The sequence below is a fragment of the Tachypleus tridentatus genome, chromosome 10 (genome assembly GCF_004210375.1).
Source record: "Tachypleus tridentatus isolate NWPU-2018 chromosome 10, ASM421037v1, whole genome shotgun sequence".
Lineage (NCBI taxonomy): Eukaryota > Metazoa > Arthropoda > Merostomata > Xiphosura > Limulidae > Tachypleus > Tachypleus tridentatus.
The window spans coordinates 97660241-97683099 of NC_134834.1; the positions used below are offsets into that span (position 1 = coordinate 97660241).

General features: G+C 32.4%; 1 pseudogene across 1 annotated transcript in view; it reads left to right on the plus strand.

Annotated features, from left to right (window-relative positions):
• The first annotated feature begins 466 nt into the window (after window positions 1-466).
• Window positions 467-22859, plus strand: part of LOC143228421 (microtubule-actin cross-linking factor 1-like) — a 70000-nt pseudogene continuing 47607 nt past the window's right edge. The window contains exons 1-19 of the transcript XR_013015329.1: window positions 467-786; window positions 1052-1214; window positions 3080-3246; window positions 3646-3815; window positions 4310-4469; window positions 4938-5088; window positions 6154-6323; window positions 8070-8285; window positions 9340-9453; window positions 9891-10004; window positions 10229-10441; window positions 12367-12528; window positions 13104-13274; window positions 14089-14415; window positions 14819-15145; window positions 16743-16827; window positions 18651-18878; window positions 19025-19230; window positions 20268-20387. The product of XR_013015329.1 is annotated as a microtubule-actin cross-linking factor 1-like (transcript). The remainder of the gene's footprint in view (window positions 787-1051; window positions 1215-3079; window positions 3247-3645; window positions 3816-4309; window positions 4470-4937; window positions 5089-6153; window positions 6324-8069; window positions 8286-9339; window positions 9454-9890; window positions 10005-10228; window positions 10442-12366; window positions 12529-13103; window positions 13275-14088; window positions 14416-14818; window positions 15146-16742; window positions 16828-18650; window positions 18879-19024; window positions 19231-20267; window positions 20388-22859) is intronic.

The window sequence follows — 22859 nt, forward strand, 5'->3', positions numbered from 1 at the left end:
GTATATTGGTCTGCTGAGGTGTGGAACAACTGTAGTGATTTAATATTGTCCTGTCTGTTTTTTTTTATAATTAATAACAAATGAAATAGTAGATTTTGCTTGTATATTGGTCTGCTGAGGTGGAACAATAGTGATTTAATATTGTCTTGTCTGTGTTTTTATAATTAATAACAAATGAAATAGTAGATTTTGCTTGTATATTGGTCTGCTGAGGTGGAACAATAGTGATTTAATATTGTCTTGTCTGTGTTTTTTGTTAATAACTAAGTATATCAATAGTTTTCTGTTGGTGCTTATGGTCAATAGTGTTTTCTGTTTTTTTTTTAATTAATAGTAGAAAAGTACGGTTTATATTTTATTTATTTGTAATAGATATTTATAAATGTTTCTACATGTTACACTAGATGGAGCCACTTTTCTGTTTGAAAGTTGTCATGGCTTCACAATTGTTTGTTAATTTTAGGTAATGAGAGATGAATGTACTTGTCAACAACCAGTTGTAGAACGGTTTGGTCGGTCTGGAAATGCCATTATGGAGAACATGGGTCACTCGTCAGCTTCTGCAAAAAAGTAAGGATCAGATGGATAATGTCCAACGACATTGGGACAGTCTTATGGGTCGACTAGAAGACAGAAAAAAAAACTTCTTGATGCAGCTAGTGGTAAACCAGGGACTTCCAGGAGAATTTGAACCGTCTGCAGGAATCATTACAACACATTAGTGATGAGTATGACCACTTGTCTTCTGATGGGTCAGATGCAGATGGGCAGTTGAAAAAACTAGAGGTGAGTACTGTACTTAATGTTACTTCTTGTAGTTTTGTGTGTGAAGTTTATTGTGGTTTCTTTGTAAATTATTTTGAACACTTCTAACAGAAACATTTTAGAAACTGTACTTGAATCATCTAGTTGTTTAGAGGTAGTACAGAATCATATATTTATTTAAGTGTGATTACTTTGTGAGTCAACAACAACTGAACTTTGTGATTATTAATATTTTTAAGATTTACTTTTTCGGACATAAAAAGTTATATATATTTTTTTAATCTAGGATTTGGAAAAACAGTTAGAAGACCAGCGCCCTCTTCTGGCTGATGCAGAGAGTGTTTGTGAACAGCTCTGTGATCTTTTAAGTGACTCTGGTTCAAAGAATGAGATTAAAAATAAACTGAACGCAGTAGAAAAACAGTACAACAATCTTAACAAGAAAATTGGTATTTATATCATAGATATTTCTTTTGTTTAGTTCTTAAATTATGTCTTAAAAATAGTTTTGTCAAATGTGACAGTCAATCCCACTTTTCATTGGTAAACAGTAGCCCAAGAGTTGGCAGTGGGTGGTGATGACTAGCTTCCTTCCCTCTAATCTTACACTGCTAAATTAGGGACGGCTAGCGGATAGCCCTTGAGTAGCTTTGCATGAAATTTAGAAACAAATAAACAAACAAACTTTTATTAAAGTTATAATATTTCTTTTTATTATGAAACAGAACAGCTTCAAAATAATACCCTGTTGTTGTATAGTAAAGTTAACATTTTAGTATGAATGTTGTATGTTATATTCACATATTGTTTTGAACTTCTTTTATTTTATGGTGAAGTTATTAACCTGTTAGTGAAGTTGTATACAACACATGAATTCATCAAATTACTTTATACTGCAGGGCTATTTTAATTTACACTACAAAACTATAAGGCTGAACTTGAGTCAGCAATGAATAGTTGTGTTTTATGTTAGAAAACTGTAAGGCTAAACTTGAGTCAGCAATGAATAGTTGTGTTTTATGTTAGAAAACTGTAAGGCTAAACTTGAGTCAGCAATTAATAGTTGTGCTTTATGTTAGAAAACCATAAAGCTGAACTTGAGTTAGCAATTAATAGTTGTGCTTTATGTTAGAAAACCATAAAGCTGAACTTGAGTCAGTGATGAATACTTGTTGTTTTTTATGCTAGAAAACCATAAAACTGCACTTGAGTCAGTGATTAATAATTTTTTTTTATGCTATAAGACTGTGATGCTGAACTTGAGTTAGTGATGAATAGTTGTTGTTTGTCATTCTATAAAACTGTAAGGCTGAACTTCACTCATTAAAGTCAGTAATGAATAGTTATTGTGTTTTATGTCAGAAAACCGTAAGGCTGAACTTGAATCAGTGATGAATAGTTATTGTGTTTTATGTCAGAAAACCGTAAGGCTGAACTTGAATCAGTGATGAATAGTTATTGTGTTTTATGTCAGAAAACCGTAAGGCTGAACTTGAATCAGTGATGAATAGTTATTGTGTTTTATGTCAGAAAACTGTAAGGCTGAACTTGAATCAGTGATGAAAAGTTATTGTGTTTTATGTCAGAAAACTGTAAGGCTGAACTTGAATCAGTGATGAATAGTTATTGTGTTTTATGTCAGAAAACTGTAAGGCTGAACTTGAATCAGTGATGAATAGTTATTGTGTTTTATGTCAGAAAACCGTAAGGCTGAACTTGAATCAGTGATGAATAGTTATTGTGTTTTATGTCAGAAAACCGTAAGGCTGAACTTGAATCAGTGATGAATAGTTATTGTGTTTTATGTCAGAAAACCGTAAGGCTGAACTTGAATCAGTGATGAATAGTTATTGTGTTTTATGTCAGAAAACTGTAAGGCTGAACTTGAGTCAGTGAGGAATAGTTATTGTGTTTTATGTCAGAAAACCGTAAGGCTGAACTTGAATCAGTGATGAATAGTTATTGTGTTTTATGTCAGAAAACCGTAAGGCTGAACTTGAATCAGTGATGAATAGTTATTGTGTTTTATGTCAGAAAACCGTAAGGCTGAACTTGAATCAGTGATGAATAGTTATTGTGTTTTATGTCAGAAAACTGTAAGGCTGAACTTGAATCAGTGAAGAATAGTTATTGTGTTTTATGTCAGAAAATCGTAAAGCTGAACTTGAATCAGTGATGAATAGTTATTGTGTTTTATGTCAGAAAATTGTAAGTCTGAACTTGAGTCAGTGATGAATAGTTATTGTGTTTTATGTCAGAAAACTGTAAGGCTGAACTTGAATCAGTGATGAATAGTTATTGTGTTTTATGTCAGAAAACCGTAAGGCTGAACTTGAATCAGCTATGAAAGAAGATCACGAGTTCTACTTGTCATGTGACTGCATCCAGAACTGGTTAAATGACATGGAACAAACACTAGGTCAGGGATTTTCAATATCTGCTGACCACGATACACTTACCAGACAGATCGCTGATTTTGAGGTGAGACATCTTGTGTTATTAACCATAATCTCTCTTTGTTTTTAATTAATTATAAATAATTTTAACAAAGGAAAAAAGCTTACTTATAGTACAAGAAGTGGTTAAAGTTAAATAGATGTTTTAATAATCATAACAATTTGGGCTTTTTAAAATTACCAAAGATAAAAGTGTCCAAAACATTGTGAATCTATTTTTCATTAGTCATTTTTCTTGATAAAATTTTTTCCATTCTTTTGTTTTTAATTTTGTCATACCACAGCATTTTTGTTTAACTGATTTGAATATAAATATTTCTTATATCACATAACTAGTGCTTCTAATCATAAAACTGTGAAGACAACTGCTCACCAACTTTTTGAAGTAGGTAGTAAAATGTAATGTTGATTGTTGTTGCTCTAGCCAATATACAAAGAAGTGTTGGACAAGGAACATGAGGTTCATATTATTTTGGGTAGAGGCTCTGATATGGTGAACAAAACAAGTAATAGAAATGATGCTAGTCAGCTTAAGAACAGACTAAATGGAATCAAACAACAGTGGGATAAGATCAGAAAAGATGCTGTTGACAGGTATGTCTTGTACTTTGTGATATTTTTATGGAAAGTAACACAAACAGTGTCATTTTCTTGATGTACCTGCATAAAATATTTTCAGTCGGCAATGTGACTCGTGTTGACTGGTCATCATTCTGTTGTGTCCGATACAGTTTTATTATTTAACAACCTGTTCTTTATTTAGCATTGATCTCTCCAGTTCAATCTTCTCTGGATTGGTGTTCAACACACATTGCAGTTACTAGCATATACTGAACGTCTGCTAAGAAGAGTGAAACTTTTAGAATACGTAAATGTACAGGTTCACTGGTATTAATAGTGATATCCAGTACATTGTGTGTACTAACAGTAAAACCAACCAACAATTTTCATTAATAGTTGTTTCTTCACTAGCAGTAGTTTTGGCCAGCAGTTTAATTGATGATGCTTGCACTGAAAGTTCTAAATGTAAATTTTTGGACACATTTGACGAATCTATAGAGATGGCTAATATGTTGTAAATGTTCCAGAAATACTCGTCTGCACAGATGTGTCGACACGAGCCTCAAGTTTCATTCTTCTATCAAGGTTTTCCTGCCTTGGTTAGAGCAGAGTGAAATTAAATTGATTTCTCTACCTCCAGTCAGTTTTCATCGTGCCCAACTAGACAAACAAATCAAAGAGATACAGGTAAGAGAAAACCCCTGTGAGAGATCATGAATTACCATTTATCTTATTCTGTGATATCCTTTATAAAATTTTCCTATATCTTCATTACTACCACTTGGCATAATATAATTAGACCTAACCAGTATAGTCTTCTACTTGCTAATTATTTTCACATGATTTAGTTTGAGTATTAAAGCTAAGGCATTATTCATCAGCAGGTCTTAATTGAGGACTGCGTAGTTCCAAGCCAGAAATTTCATGTAAAGATTCGTATTTTTAAGACACTTTTTAATTACTTTGTAAAACAGTATCCTTCAATAGCATAATTTTAAAACATTCATTTTTATTTTTTGTACAAACTGTCTTCTGGATCAGCAGTAGGGAGTCATTGGTGGTTATCACACACATTCTATCATATTCCGTGTAGCATACATTCTATTCTGTATAGCATAAATGTTGTCACATACAATAAGATGATGTTTTTTCTAGGCATTCAAAAATGACTTGTCGCAACACTGCCAAGAATATGACAACATTAAGAACCTTGGACACACCCTCATCAGTAAGACTGACACTGATCAGGTTGACATCCAAGATGAACTTAATCAGCTTAAGCAACGCTGGGAAGCACTTAACAAGGGTAAAAAAAAGGCTTAAAGAAAATATGATAATTACCCTATTTCATTACTATTTTTGTAAGTAAGGTTAAGCGAGAATAAAATTTTAACCTTTGTAGTAAATGCTCCCTTTTTTAATAAACAATTAGATATTTTCGAGCTTCTGTACTCAACTACATATTGTAACTTTATTAAAAATAGAAATAATTTTTCTATACTCATTTCAAGTTCCATAAAATGGCATAGTAATTTGTTTGTTTTCTCAACAGCCACTTATTATGCCTTACCTAGGTATAATAGACCAATAGTTTTTTCAAAACATACTCTCATTATTTGATACCTGGTAGCACTGGAGGATATTTTTCATTCCAGACTCCAGGTATATAGTATATAGGTGTATTAGAAGATATTTCTTATTTCAGACTCTAGTAATACAGTATATAGGTGTATTAGAAGATATTTGTTATTCCAGACTCTAATAATACAGTATATAGGTGTTTTAGAAGATATTTCTTATTCCAGACTCTAGTAATAAAGTATATAGGTGTATTAGAAGATATTTGTTATTCCAGACTCTAGTAATACAGTATATAGGTGTATTAGAAGATATTTGTTATTCCAGACTCTAATAATAGTATATAGGTGTTTTAGAAGATATTTCTTATTCCAGACTCTAGTAATAAAGTATATAGGTGTATTAGAAGATATTTGTTATTCTAGACTCTAGTAATACAGTGTATAGGTGTATTACAAGATATATGTTATTCCAGACTCTAGTAATACAGTGTATAGGTGTATTAGAAGATATTTCTTATTCCAGACTAGTAATACAGTATATAGGTGTGTTAGAAGGTATTTCTTATTCCAAACTCTAGTAATACAGTATATAGGTGTATTAGAAGATATTTGTTATTCCAGACTCTAGTAATACAGTATATAGGTGTATTAGAAGATATTTGTTATTCCAGACTAGTAATACAGTATACAGGTGTATTAGAAGATATGTGTTATTCCAGACTCTAGTAATACAGTATTTAGGTGTATTAAAATATGTATTTCACAGTAGGCTTCTGTTATCCAATATTTAGGTGTTCTAGAACGTGTACAATCTGTAGATGATATATCTCAACACTTGGCTGACTATCGGGATAATGCTCGAGATTTACAACATGCCTTGCAGAGATTAGAAGACAGGTTGGTATCCCATGATGCACTTGGGAGTGCTGGGAAGGATACTAAGCTATTAGAGAGGCTAAAGGTGAGTAATGTGTATGGGTAGATGTCTATATCTGTACCTCCTTGGTTTCTAGCCAGTGTAGTTTTTAAACATGTGAATCAAGTTTAATGCACCAAGTACATCTCATTCCTTAAAGTTATCTATTTGAAACTGTCATATTTCTATTAGGATTAAATATTTTGTAATATATATTAGGGATGATTCAGCTTTACAGCCTAAATATATCCTAACCATTAAACTTTGAACTGTATGTACAATACAGCCACTTCACACATTAATTATGATAACCTTTGGTTGTTTCCAAATCGTATTTTTTTTGTATACTTATGTTTTATTAATGAAACAAAAACCTCCATATCACAGAGGTACACATTATTCCTGTATACAGTAAAACCATAGTCACAGACCAACACGTGTTTCACAGTCAACAGATATTGTTACTCTGCCATTGTTTGTATATTATCTCGTTTGATTTACAAAATGTTTAACCTCCCATATACATACAGAGAAGTTTGTACTCAATGTATAATCCAACTTATGCATCTGTTTTGTTTCATTTAAACAAATATACATTTTTAACAACAACAGTACATCCCTAGTCCTACTGACATCATGTAGTGGACCACTTTAGTGGTGGTAGTTTTAAATAAAGTATATTTTATCCCATTAAAAGTAATATAAAGTGACAATATCTTATCTGCAAATGTTATTTTTGTATTATCTCTACAAACCACATACAGTTAGATAATAAAGGTTCACACTAATTTCTAAGCCCGAGATGAAACCTACTGTAAGTCTTCATTACTTTCAAATTACCAGGAGAAAGTTTTGTAAAGTAGAAAGAAACTCCTAGAGTAATTTTTACAACAAAATACAAAATATTCAAACTCTACGTGCAACAAAACCAAAACAGTGCAAGTTGTTTATATGTAGGCTTTGTAATGAGTAGATTCATAGGATTTCAAAAGTTCCATATTTTATTTTTTAGATAATATATTTATGGTTTTGTTTAACTTTATAATTTTGGAAGCTGTAAAACATAAAAAGGACAGGTAGTTGAATTTTACAGATTTCCAAAGTATTTAATTTTAAAACAACAAACATCCTGAAATATCACAGATTTACCAGTATTGTTTTTGTACTTTGAAAATTTTTATGTTTGGAAATGGGAAGTTTTAAATATTTCTAAATTGAGGTTGCAACTGTGAGGGTGCTATAAAAAATCTAAATTATAGTTAGCAGTTTGGATTTATTTTAGTTTTATACATAAAAATGTTAATAAGAGTTGTACTTAAGCAGATTGTCTTTATTGTAGTTTTATTTTGTAGATCACTTGAGGGTGGGAGATCAATTATTCTGGTTTTGCAGTACCCGATGGTTATAGTGCTTGACTGAGAGTCGCAAGTTGGAATTATCTTGCCACCCAATATGCTTGCCCTACCAGCAGTAGGAGCATTATAATATGTGGTTAATCCCACTGTTTGTTGATAACAGTGTGCCAAGAGTTTACAGTGGGTGGCGATGACTAACTGCTTTGCTTCTGTTCTTTCACTGGTAAATTTGGGATGGCTAGCCAAGATAGCTCTTGTTTAGTTTTGTGCAAACTTTAAAATAAAACAAATGAATCAAAACATATCCCTCCTAAGAGAAACAAGATACTGGACTGAAAAAGGTTGTTCTTTACAGATCTGTAAAAAAAATAGAGATTAGAAAGTGAAATTAGTTTTCTGTGTGAAATAAAACCATTTGTAATTTGTCTCCTACCAGGGATTGCTTGGCGAAGCTAGGGATTTGGAGAAGCAACTTGATCAGGTGAAGGATTCTGCAGAGCTGCTTATTACAAATGCTTCTCCAAGCTCTGATACGTCCCACATTACTGAAGAAGTGGATAGCCTTGATAAACGTTATCATCAGCTCACACAGAAACTCCAGGAGCAGTGTGCTGATTTGGAGCTGGCATCATCTGTGACCTCTGATTTTAATGTATGGAACCATTATTACACAAGTGATTCTGAGATCATTTTAGTCATATAATCATTACTTAATAAACTATATAGAGTTTTCTGATAGGTGTTTTATGCTAGAATTATTGTCTGATAGACACAGAATTCATATTACACAAAATTAAGTAAGATAAAGGTGAAAAGGCAATCATTTTGTAACACATACTTTGGTTTCGAATCTTTTATACACTTGCTGTCACATCTTAAGCTACAACATGATGTTTCTACCATTTATTTATACACTTGCTGTCACATTTTGAGCTACAACATGATGTTTCTACCATTTATTTATACACTTGCTGTCACATCTTGAGCTACAACATGATGTTTGTACCATTTATTTATACACTTGCTGTCACATCTTGAACTACAACATGATGTTTCTACCATTTATTTATACACTTGCTGTCACATCTTGAGCTACAACATGATGTTTGTACCATTTATTTATACACTTGCTGTCACATCTTAAGCTACAACATGATGTTTCTACCATTTATTTATACACTTGCTGTCACATTTTGAGCTACAACATGATGTTTCTACCATTTATTTATACACTTGCTGTCACATCTTGAGCTACAACATGATGTTTGTACCATTTATTTATACACTTGCTGTCACATCTTGAGCTGCAACATGATGTTTCTACCATTTATTTATACACTTGCTGTCACATCTTGAGCTACAACATGATGTTTCTACCATTTCTTTATACACTTGCTGTCACATCTTGAGCTGCAACATGATGTTTCTACCATTTATTTATACACTTGCTGTCACATCTTGAGCTGCAACATGATGTTTCTACCATTTATTTATACACTTGCTGTCACATCTTGAGCTGCAACATGATGTTTCTACCATTTATTTATACACTTGCTGTCACATTTTGAGCTACAACATGATGTTTCTACCATTTATTTATACACTTGCTGTCACATTTTGAGCTACAACATGATGTTTCTACCATTTATTTATACACTTGCTGTCACATCTTGAGCTACAACATGATGTTTCTACCATTTCTTTAGGCAAAGTTGAATGGAGTTCATTATGACCTGAATGCTTTGGAGGAAGAACTTGATAACATGGCTCCCATAGCAAGGGATGTTCAAACAGTGCAGATTCAGCTGGATGACATAAAGGTTAATAACATCACGTGTAAAAATTGTAGAACCAACAGAGATATTCTTATATTGAAACAATGTACAGTAAAGTGGAAACAACATATTATATTTAAAACAGTGTAGTGATCTGTGTTTAAAAAATATTATAAAATCAAATGTAACAGTAGAGTAGAACCAATTGAAAGGTGGAAAAAAATAGTATCAATAGTTAATGAACATAAAAGTTAGTAAAAGAAAATCTTAATACAATGTCTTTACTAACAAGGGTTAAATACAGAATAGAACCAGTTAGAATAAAATGTTGATAAGAAATACAACTGATTTAGTGTCCAAAGGAAGACACTTAGAAAGATGTCATTACATATGTTTTATTAAGATAGCATTCAAGTATAATTGATTTTTTATTTATGTGTGTTCCGTTTCTCTTTACTTCATTTTATCTAACTGTTTACTAGGACTTTATGCGGAGGTTGGAGAGGGTAGAAGAGGATGTTAGAGACACAAGCCAGCAGGCTCAAGATCTTATCAGTCAGCATTACACATCAGACCCAGGAAGTTACAGAGATCATGTGAGTTGTTAGGTTTTATCATGAATATGTAATAATTCACATATGTTATAGGTGAGGATTCAACGAATAGTGTGTTGGTTAATGTGCAAGGGTGTAGAACTGTTCTGTTGTTTGTTAACAACTTATGTTATAATTCTTTCTGCTAATGTGTGATAAGCTGTAGCCTTATGGTCACATGTTTTATATGGGCTACTGAATATTTGTACCTCTTTACATTCATGCAGATGGATAATATGCGTCGACAACTTGGCCGATTGGAGGAGAGATCGAAGACTCGTAGTGTCAACCTGGAATCAACCCTTTCTCGTTTAGAGAAGTTCTATGGAGATTACAAAGAGACCATGAAGGATGTGGAAGATGCAGCTCAGGAAGTAAGGAACTTCAGAATCGTCAGTGGAGATGTGGATCTGATTCGTGCTCAGCAAGAACAGTTTAAGGTGTGTTAGGGACTATTAGTTTAACAAATATGTGAAAATTACCATATTTTTCTATAAAAAATGGGGTCTCAAAAACACCCCTGTGCCCTATACACCGAAGGTAAAAAATTTTATGCCTTCCTAGCTGTATCTGAAAGAGGTTTATGGTGAGTAAACAGTTTTGTTTTGTTTTCTTAATGTTTAAAAGTACCAAACCTTTTTTTCTTCCCAAAGTGTGGAAACTGTAATGAAGGTAGTTATGTGATGTGAGCAGTTGTCTTAATGTCACCAAAGATGATATTGCTTGGGGACAAGTGAGAGTGAACTTTCAGAAAGATGATATTGCTTGGGGTGAGAGTGAACTTTCAGAAAGATGATATTGCTTGGGGTGAGAGTGAACTTTCAGAACTTGGTTTCAGTGATGCAGAAGGAGATTTTGAAAGTTTTCATAATGAATGAACAATGTATGGAACGACCATATTTTATTTTATTATGGACACTACTTTTGAAGTATTCTAAAGAATAATAGAAACATTATGCTGATGTTGAACAAATGAATAAATGATAACTGGGAAAAATATTTTTTCCCATGAAGATAGCTTTGAAAATAGGGGTGCATCTTATACACTGAAAAATATGGTAATAGTTCAAGATCTATGGATATGAGGAAATATTAAGGTGTGTAACAACAGGATTTAAAGGTATATTGTGGAATAGTAGTTGGAAAAATGTTTGTACAGATTAGTAATTATGATTGACGAGATAATACAAATATTTTAATTTTACTTACTATTGCTTCTTAATGTTTAATTTCTTGCTACACCTATATCTACTTATACCATTTTTCACTCATGACAATACCTGTCTTATTCATCAGTTACCATATGTTATTTCCATCCATTATATATCTGATTAGATCAGGAAGCACATGTTTTGTTTTTTTTGTTTAACGTGGGTCTGATCCCTTCAAGCAGTTCTTTGTTCTCATGTTAGGAGTATCTATCTTAAAACCTTTATTGTTTCTAACTTTGTCAAGGTTGTGGACAAGTGATTGGTTGCAAAACATATCCTTCCACCAGATCTGTTTTTTTTTTATGTTTGCACTTTAAAATTGAAAGGCATTACAGTAAAAAATAAATATATCTAGTTAAATTCAACTTTACTTTATGACATGTTAATTTTACTAAATCTTCTGAAAATCCTCTACTGTCCATCAGTTACATTTTCCCAATAAAACTTTCTTTTTCAAGAGCAAATTTCAGATTCTTTCTATCAAGTAATCCAAACTGTTAAATTCAGACTTCTCTATTCCTGTTGCTGTTGATTCTGATCTTCAAATCCAAACCAACAATAAGACCATGTTCTGAAGATGACATTCACTACAGATCAGCTTTCTTCATGGCTCCAAACTCTTTCTAGATAACTTCATCCATCTGTGCATAACTTTTTCACTAAAACATTTTCATGACTGGTTATTAATATTTTTATCAGTTAATAAAAAGATGATTAATTTCTTCACAAATTCGATTGATGATCATTACACATTGGATATAATTACCTAGAAGCTCCCTAGATTATTCCTCACTCAGGTTCTGTTTCTTCTTGATTTCACTGTTTTCTTTAATATACGTTCAATTAATTTTTAAATATTCACTATATAAAACTTATGCTTTACAATCTCTTGCAAGTAAGTGGAGAGAAACCTCCATTTCAGAACATCTTTGGTTTCAACCACACTTTTTTATTTCAGTAGTTTGAAATCTGTGTACGTGAGGGAAAATGCTGAGATGTGTACGTTTGGTTTGTAATTTAAGAAGAGAGTATTTGGGAATTAGTAATTCAATATGTTTGTACGTTAATAATTGATTAATGATATGTGTGTGGTCACTCAACATGTCTAAACATGTACCATCTTTTTTTTAATGATTATTTGTTTCATTTAACAGGAATTCCATAAGAATCGGGTAGCCCCAGTTGGTGCCCAGGTCAAGGAGATTAACAAACTTGGCCAAGGACTTGTACAGTCAGCCTCATCTGGTGTGAATACTGCAGATCTTGAGCAGGACCTAGAGACGTTGAATAACCAGTGGAATAACCTGAAGGAAAGAGTAAGAATATTTTTTAAAACAATGAAGATAATAGTCATGAAAGCATGTTCTTAATGGGTCTTGTTCATTAATTCACAACAGTATTGAGCTCCCACCATTAAAATTGTATTTGAAAAAAATGTTTAAGATGTTGTATATTTGTCAACTAGTTAGGTTTACCTTCCTGTTTAATGAATGTAATAAACCACACCTTAATTGAATGGAAAATTATCTTTCCTTATTCCAGTTGTTGGTTGCCACTACAGACATAGGTTACTGCAAACGTGGTGGTAGTAATCTAACTCGCACCTGATTTTCTGTTTAAATTCTAATAACTTACTTAGTGCTGGCCTCATACAGGTTCTTAAAAATGTTAAAAACCTTCAACCCTGTGACAGAAATACCTTTTTAATATTGCTTAAAAAATGGAAACTTGTTTTGATAAAAGCAAGTAACTGTGCTGACACATATCTCCATTTTTAGCATGGTATTCAGACCTTTAAGGCAATATAGTTTAGCCATAGAAATGCAAAGAAATGTACATTTTACAAGTGTAGCATGGTTTAATACAAATGTCATGAACCTTTTGTTTTCAGCTGAATGAAAAAGAGAGACTTCTTGACCTGACCTTGCTTCAGTCTGGTAAGTTTCATGAGGCACTGGAAGGTGTACAGAAATGGTTAGAAGACACTGAAGAAATGGTTTCCAACCAGAAACCTCCTTCTGCTGATTACAAGGTTGTAAAAGCTCAACTTCAAGAACAAAATGTAAGTGGAGACTCTTAGATTATCAACTATAAATCCATGTATAGGAAAAACTGTTTTACTGTAAAAATTATGTATAGGAAAAACTGTTTTACTGTAAAAATTAAATCTTTATTAGTCAGAAATTCAGGCTTGAATCCAGTGATGGGTGGTAGGATAAATAAATATTAGATAGAGAAGACGTAAGATGGCTTGAATCCAGTGATGGGTGGTAGGATGAATAAATATTAGATAGAGAAGACGTAAGATAGCTTGAATGCAGTGATGGGTGGTAGGATGAATAAATATTAGATAGAGAAGACGTAAGATGGCTTGAATCCAGTGATGGGTGGTAGGATAAATAAATATTAGATAGAGAAGACGTAAGATGGCTTGAATCCAGTGATGGGTGGTAGGATGAATAAATATTAGATAGAGAAGACGTAAGATGGCTTGAATGCAGTGATGGGTGGTAGGATGAATAAATATTAGATAGAGAAGACGTAAGATGGCTTGAATCCAGTGATGGGTGGTACGATGAATAAATATTAGATAGAGAAGACGTAAGATGGCTTGAATGCAGTGATGGGTGGTAGGATGAATAAATATTAGATAGAGAAGACATAAGATGGCTTGAATGCAGTGATGGGTGGTAGGATAAATAAATATTAGATAGAGAAGACGTAAGATACTTTAATTAGGTGAAGAGTGAATTATTCTACAACTTATAGTGATGTAATCTGTTCAGATAAAATATTTGTAAAGGTTATTAATTTTTAATGTGTTAATTAATTGTATGATTCAGTATAAGTTATTAAAAATTGTTTACTCTTCTCAGTTCCTGAGAAAGTTGCTATTGGACCGACAGAATAGTATGTCATCCTTGTCTGAGATGGGAGCAGAGGTCATGCTAAACCTTGAAGACTTTGAACGCGCCCAAATTCAAGATCAGTTGGAGGACCTGTCCCAGCGTTTTAATGAGCTAACTGCAGGAGCTCGAGAGAGAACAGATATACTAGAACAAACACTTCCTGTTGCACGGGCTTTCCAAGAGAAAATGAGACCACTTGTTGAATGGCTGGACCAAACAGAGAAGAAGTTATCGGGAATGGCTACAATACCAACAGATCAGGAAAGGATCAGACGGAGAATCGAGGAACACAGAGTTGGTGACATTTTAATGTAACTTTATTAACACTCGGTGATCTGACTATGGCCTGTAATGAGTCACATAACCAGATTTAATATAATACTTTAGCAGTAAAGGTTATTGATTCTTAAGGATATTCAATATATTGTTCACTGACTTAGAAAAGCGACCAGCATGAATTATAATAACAGCTGGTCCAGTTCTCTTGTTATGACCAACATTGAAATTTGTAAAACTGCTTGCATTAGGACAAAGAAAAGTGCGAAAATGTTCAGTATATGGTTGAGTAATATTTGTAGACGTGATTAAAATATGTAGTTACTCAATACATCAATGTGCAGTGGTTCATACAGAATCTTAATACTGTAGTATATAATCATACAGACTACTAATGTTACTCTGATATTGCTGAATGTAGGATTTGCACGAAGACATCCTGGACCATAAGGAGTCATTTGAAGACCTAACTGAAACAGTACAGACACTGATGGGTTTGGTGGGTGACGATGAAGCTCAGACTGTAGTCGAAAAGTTTCAGGATGTGACAGACAGATATGCCAAACTTGTGGAAGACAGTGAGAACATTGGTCAACTCTTGACTGAAGCTTACGAAGGCCTAGGAAATTTTGTAGTTACTTTTGAAGACCTTTTGGCCTGGATGGATGAGATGGAATCTCGCTTGGGACGATGTAGGGTTCTCAGTGTTTATGTCGATAAATTACAGGAACAGATTTATGAAATTGTGGTAAGTCCTGTGTCTGTGTTTTATATGTACGTAAGAAACGTAAATGGGACTGTAATGACAGTGTGGCAAGTTAATTATGACTAGAAGGTCAGTTATAAAAAGGAAATTGTGTTCAGATGAACAGATTAATTAGGATATAGTACATGACCTGGGGAAAAGTTCTGTTCATTATTTCAGGTTAGCTGTAACACAGTGTATATCTTTTAAAAGTGATAGTCATGTCTGTATTGTCAAATTTACTATGATATAGTGCATATCTAAGGGTCATGTTTAGCGTGTTTTTAATTGCAAAATATAATGACAAAAGGAAATGGTCTGTTGTTTTATCTTGTCATGTGACAACTAGAAAGATATTACCACATCTAATTTAGGCTGATGTTACACTCAGGCCAGATAATAGTTCAACTTAGATTGATGTTACACTCAGGCCAGATAATAGTTCAACTTAGATTGATATTATTAAAAACCTGGATGATAGTTTCCTGAGTTGATGTTACATGTAAACTAGACGATAGCTTAACTTAGATTGATATTATTAAAAACCTGGATGATAGTTTCCTGACTTGATGTTACATGTAGACTTGACAATAGCTTCACTTAGATTGATATTATTAAAAACCTGGATGATAGTTTCCTGAGTTGATGTTACACGTAGACTAGACGATAGCTTCACTTAGATTGATATTATTAAAAACCTGGATGATAGTTTCCTGAGTTGATGTTACACGTAGACTAGACGATAGCTTCACTTAGATTGATATTATTAAAAACCTGGATGATAGTTTCCTGAGTTGATGTTACATGTAGACTAGACGATAGCTTAACTTAGATTGATATTATTAAAAACCTGGATGATAATTTCCTGAGTTGATGTTACACGTAGACTAGGTGATAGCTTCACTTAGATTGATATTATTAAAAACCTGGATGATAGTTTCCTGAGTTGATGTTACACGTAGACTAGACGATAGCTTAACTTAGATTGATATTATTAAAAACCTGGATGATAATTTCCTGAGTTGATGTTACACGTAGACTAGGTGATAGCTTAACTTAGATTGATATTATTAAAAACCTGGATAATAGTTTCCTGAGTTGATGTTACATGTAGACTAGCCGATTGATATTATTAAAAACCTGGATGATAGTTTCCTTAGTTGATGTTACATGTAGACTAGACGATAGCTTAACTTAGATTGATATTATTAAAAACCTGGATGATAGTTTCCTGAGTTGATGTTACATGTAGACTAGACTATAGCTTAATTTAGATTGATATTATTAAAAACCTGGATGATAGTTTCCTGAGTTGATGTTACATGTAGATTAGATGATAGCTTAACTTAGATTGATATTATTAAAAACCTGGATGATAGTTTCCTGAGTTGATGTTACATGTAGATTAGACGATAGCTTAACTTAGATTGATATTATTAAAAACCTGGATGATAGTTTCCTGAGTTGATGTTGCACATAGACTAGATGACACTTTTAAATTAAAATAATGTTGTACAAACCTTAGTTGTTAATGTATTAACCTATATTGACTCAATTATGGTATTAAAAATATTTAATATATTTTTTTATTTTTCAACAGGAACTTAATGAAGAAATAGCAGACCATCACAATCAAATTGACAGCTTGATTTCCTCAGCACATGAAATTATGAAACATGCTTCAGGTAAATTATTGAAATTGCTTATAGTTTTAAAACATGATACTGGTATACTATTGAAATTGAATTCGTTATAGCTTTTGAGCATATCTCAGGTGTATTAATGAAATTGGTTATAGTTTTTTAGCATATCTCAGGTGTATTAATGAAATTGGTTATAGTTTTTTAGCATATCTCAGGTGTATTAATGAAATTGGTTATAGTTTTTTAGCATATCTCAGGTGTATTAATGAAATTGGTTATAGTTTTTGAGCATATCTCAGGTGTATTGTTGAAATTGGTTATAGTTTTTGAGCATATCTCAGGTGTATTAATGAAATTGGTTATAGTTTTGAGCATATCTCAGGTGTATTAATGAAATTGGTTATAGTTTTTAGCATATCTCAGGTGTATTAATGAAATTGGTTATAGTTTTTAGCATATCTCAGGTGTATTGTTGAAATTATTTATAGTTTTGAGCATATCTCAGGTGTATTGTTGAAATTGGTTATAGTTTTGAGCATATCTCAGGTGTATTAATGAAATTGGTTATAGTTTTTGAGCATATCTCAGGTGTATTAAAGAAATTGGTTATAGTTTTTGAGCATATCTCAGGTGTATTGTTGAAATTGGTTATAGTTTTTGAGCATATCTCAGGTGTATTGTTGAAATTGGTTATAGTATTTGAGCATATCTCAGGTGTATTGTTGAAATTGGTTATAGTTTTTGAGCATATCTCAGGTGTATTAATGAAATTGGTTATAGTTTTGAGCATATCCTCAGGTGTATTGTTGAAATTGGTTATAGTTTTGAGCATATCTCAGGTGTATTAATGAAATTGGTTATAGTTTTTGAGCATATCTCAGGTGTATTGTTGAAATTGGTTATAGTTTTTGAGCATATCTCAGGTGTATTAATGAAATTGGTTATAGTTTTTGAGCATATCTCAGGTGTATTGTTGAAATTGGTTATAGTTTTTGAGCATATCTCAGGTGTATTGTTGAAATTGGTTATAGTTTTTGAGCATATCTCAGGTGTATTAATGAAATTGGTTATAGTTTTTGAGCATATCTCAGGTGTATTAATGAAATTGGTTATAGTTTTTGAGCATATCTCAGGTGTATTAATGAAATTGGTTATAGTTTTTGAGCATATCTCAGGTGTATTGTTGAAATTGGTTATAGTTTTTGAGCATATCTCAGGTGTATTGTTGAAATTGGTTATAGTTTTTGAGCATATCTCAGGTGTATTGTTGAAATTGGTTATAGTTTTGAAACTCGTCTCTGGTATATTGTTGAAAATGTTTCTAGTTTTGAAACTTCTCAGTGGTGTGTTGTTTCTGATTTTGGTTTCTTGGTGTATTCATTTTTTTAAATAAAATGTTTTAAAAAAAGAGTTGTTGTTTTTCAGTTCATATGTGATGAGGTAGAATATTTTATTGTTTTTAATTGAGTATTTCTGATATATTTTGTTGTTTGTCTAGAAAGAGTTCATTCTTTGTTTAATGGGCTACCTTACAAAGTTTGTGAAAAGCTCTCTCTTCTAATTGGCTATCTTATTAAGTTTGAGTGAAGCTATTTTTATGATTGTGCTATTTTATCAGTCTTGTGAGATGCTCTCTCTCTTCTGATTGGCTATCTTATTAAGTTTGAGTGAAGCTATTTTTCTGATTGGCTACCTCATTAAGATCGTGTGAAGATCTTTAAGTAATAAATGCTGAGTTGTTGGTGTACAGTTACTTAACAATCAATGATTTAAAATTCTCAGTATTAAATATTATGTGTGATCATTTTATTTGAAATAAACCTTTCTTAACTTGTGAAAATCAAGAAGCAATTGTTTATTTGTAGGGGATGAAGCCCTACAGGTCAAAGAAAAGGTCGATCCCCTGCACAGCAAGTTCACAGAGTTAGCTCAGCTGCTGTAGCTAACGCCACCGCCAGGCACTGGAAGCACTACCAATAACCCAGAACTTTCATTCTAGCCATGAAACTCTGGCAACATGGATGGATGAGGCAGAACGTGTTCTGAAGTCCCTTGATGTCAGCAGTCTGGAGTTCCAGGAGTCCAAGATTCAGGTACATAATGTGAACAGTTTGATTAGTTTTTATTACTCAGAGAACCAAAAATCTTGGTTTATTTTAACCTCCTTAAACCTAGAATTAATCTGTTTAAATAATCAACCCTTTACTTCTGAGAGATTATATTGTTATCCTTACTGTAGTGTCTAGAAACAGAAATTCAGGAGTATCGATCTCATCTTGAATCTGTAAACCACTTGGGTCCAGACTGTGCCAGATATCTCCAGGTGAAGGTGCTTATGCTATTGAAAGTATTGTAACCAAAGACAACCGTCGATTTGATGCTGTCTGCAACAAGTGCAACGTGAAAGCAGAAAGGATAGAGTTATCAAAACAGAAGAATGTTGAGGTAATTATACCAGAATGTTATAGACTTTAGGGATCAAAACAGAAGAATGTTGAGGTAATTACACCAGAATGTTATAGACTTTAGGGATCAAAACAGAAGAATGTTGAGGTAATTATACCAGAATGTTATAGACTTTAGGGATCAAAACAGAAGAATGTTGAGGTAATTACACCAGAATGTTATAGACTTTAGGGATAAAAACAGAAGAATGTTGAGGTAATTACACCAGAATGTTATAGACTTTAGGATAAAAACAGAAGAATGTTGAGGTAATTATACCAGAATGTTATAGACTTTAGGGATAAAAAACAGAAGAATGTTGAGGTAATTATACCAGAATGTTATAGACTCTAGGGATAAAAACAGAAGAATGTTGAGGTAATTATACCAGAATGATATAAACTTTAGGGATAAAAACAGAAGAATGTTGAGGTAATTACACCAGAATGTTATAGACTTTAGGGATCAAAACAGAAGAATGTTGAGGTAATTATACCAGAATGTTATAGACTTTAGGGATCAAAACAGAAGAATGTTGAGGTAATTACACCAGAATGTTATAGACTTTAGGGATAAAAAAACAGAAGAATGTTGAGGTAATTATACCAGAATGTTATAGACTCTAGGATCAAAACAGAAGAATGTTGAGGTAATTATACCAGAATGTTATAGACTTTAGGGATCAAAACAGAAGAATGTTGAGGTAATTATACCAGAATGTTATAGACTTTAGGGATCAAAACAGAAGAATGTTGAGGTAATTATACCAGAATGTTATAGACTTTAGGGATCAAAACAGAAGAATGTTGAGGTAATTATACCAGAATGTTATAGACTTTAGGGATTTTAAAGGAAGAACTTAATATTATATTTTTATTTGTTTGTGTTTGTAAATTTTCAAGTACAAACACTTTCATTTGTTTTCTCTTAATGCTTATTTTAGTGCATTATTTATTTATTTTAGCCATTATTAATTTTTATCACTATTGATAAATATAAATTTTTTTTATCCTTAATGTTTTGTTTTCTTTCACTAGGTGGTAGGAGACATTGACGAACTTCTAGATTGGTTCCGGGATGCTGAGCAACAGCTTAAGGAAGCTGAACCTATTTATCCAGATCCAGATTCCCTTACAGCTATGGTGAAAGAACAGAAGGTAAAACTGTGTTAATTAAATAATGTAAAGCTCATCTAGAACCATAGTAACCAATGTAACCATCTGATAATGGAACGTTTTTTCATTTGACATCACTGTACTACATTCATTTGTTTCTGTACTTACTACACCATACTACATTCATTTGTTTCTGTACTTACTACTCCATACTACATTCATTTGTTTCTGTACTTACTACACCATACTACATTCATTTGTTTCTGTACTTACTACTCCATACTACATTCATTTGTTTCTGTACTTACTACACCATACTACATTCATTTGTTTCTGTACTTACTACTCCATACTACATTCATTTGTTTCTGTACTTACTACACCATACTACATTCATTTGTTTCTGTACTTACTACACCATACTACATTCATTTGTTTCTGTACTTACTACTCCATACTACATTCATTTGTTTCTGTACTTACTACACCATACTACATTCATTTGTTTCTGTACTTACTACACCATACTACATTCATTTGTTTCTGTACTTACTACACCATACTACATTCATTTGTTTCTGTACTTACTACTCCATACTACATTCATTTTGTTTCTGTACTTACTACACCATACTACATTCATTTGTTTCTGTACTTACTACTCCATACTACATCTCATTTGTTTCTGTACTTACTACACCATACTACATTCATTTGTTTCTGTACTTACTACACCATACTACATTCATTTGTTTCTGTACTTACTACTCCATACTACATTCATTTGTTTCTGTACTTACTACTCCATACTACATTCATTTGTTTCTGTACTTACTACTCCATACTACATTCATTTGTTTCTGTACTTACTACACCATACTACATTCATTTGTTTCTGTACTTACTACACCATACTACATTCATTTGTTTCTGTACTTACTACACCATACTACATTCTGTTTTGTTTCTGTATACTACATTCACTGTACATACTACATTCATTTGTTTCTGTACTTACTACACCATACTACATTCATTTGTTTCTGTACTTACTACACCATACTACATTCATTTGTTTCTGTACTTACTACTCCATACTACATTCATTTGTTTCTGTACTTACTACACCACTACATTCATACTTACTACACCATACTCATTTTGTTTCTGTACTTACTACACCATACTACATTCATTTGTTTCTGTACTTTACTACTACCATACTACATTCTATTTGTTTCTGTACTTACTACACCATACTACATTCATTTGTTTCTGTACTTACTACACCATACTACATTCTATTTGTTTCTGTACTTACTACTCCATACTACATTCTATTTGTTTCTGTACTTACTACACCATACTACATCATTCATTTTGTTTCTGTACTTACTACACCATACTACATTCATTTGTTTCTGTACTTACTACACCATACTACATTCATTTGTTTCTGTACTTACTCCATACTACATTCATTTGTTTCCTTACTACACCATACTACATTCATTTGTTTCTGTACTTACTACACCATACTACATTCATTTGTTTCTGTACTTACTACACCATACTACATTCATTTGTTTCTGTACTTACTACACCATACTACATTCATTTGTTTCTGTACTTACTACACCATACTACATTCATTTGTTTCTGTACTTACTACACCATACTACATACTACTACACCATACTACATTTTGTTTCTGTACTTACTACACCATACTACATTCATTTGTTTCTGTACTTACTTACTCCCATACTACATTCATTTGTTTCTGTACTTACTTACACCATACTACATTCATTTGTTTCTTGTACTTACTACACTACATACTACATTCATTTTGTTTCTGTACTTACTACACCATACTACATTCATTTGTTTCTGTACTTACTACACCATACTACATTCATTTGTTTCTGTACTTATCACACCATACTACATTCATTTGTTTCTGTACTTACTACTACCATACTACTACACCATTCATTTGTTTCTGTACTTACTACACCATACTACATTCATTTGTTTTGTACTTACTACTTACTACATTCATTTGTTTCTGTATACTACACCATACTACATTTTTGTTTCTGTACTTTTACTACACCATACTACATTCATTTGTTTCTTGTACTTACTACACCATACTACATTCATTTGTTTCTGTACTTACTACATTCCATACTACTCCATTCATTTGTTTCTGTACTTACTACACCATACTACATTCATTTGTTTCTGTACTTACTACTGTATACTACATTCATTTGTTTCTACTTACTACACCATACTACATTTTCTTGTACTTACTACACCATACTACATTCATTTGTTTCTGTACTTACTACACCATACTACATTCATTTGTTTCTGTACTTACTACACCATACTACATTCATTTGTTTCTGTACTTACTACACCATACCATTCATTTGTTTCTACTTACTACACCATACTACATTTGTTTCTGTACTTACTACATACTACATATTTGTTTCTGTA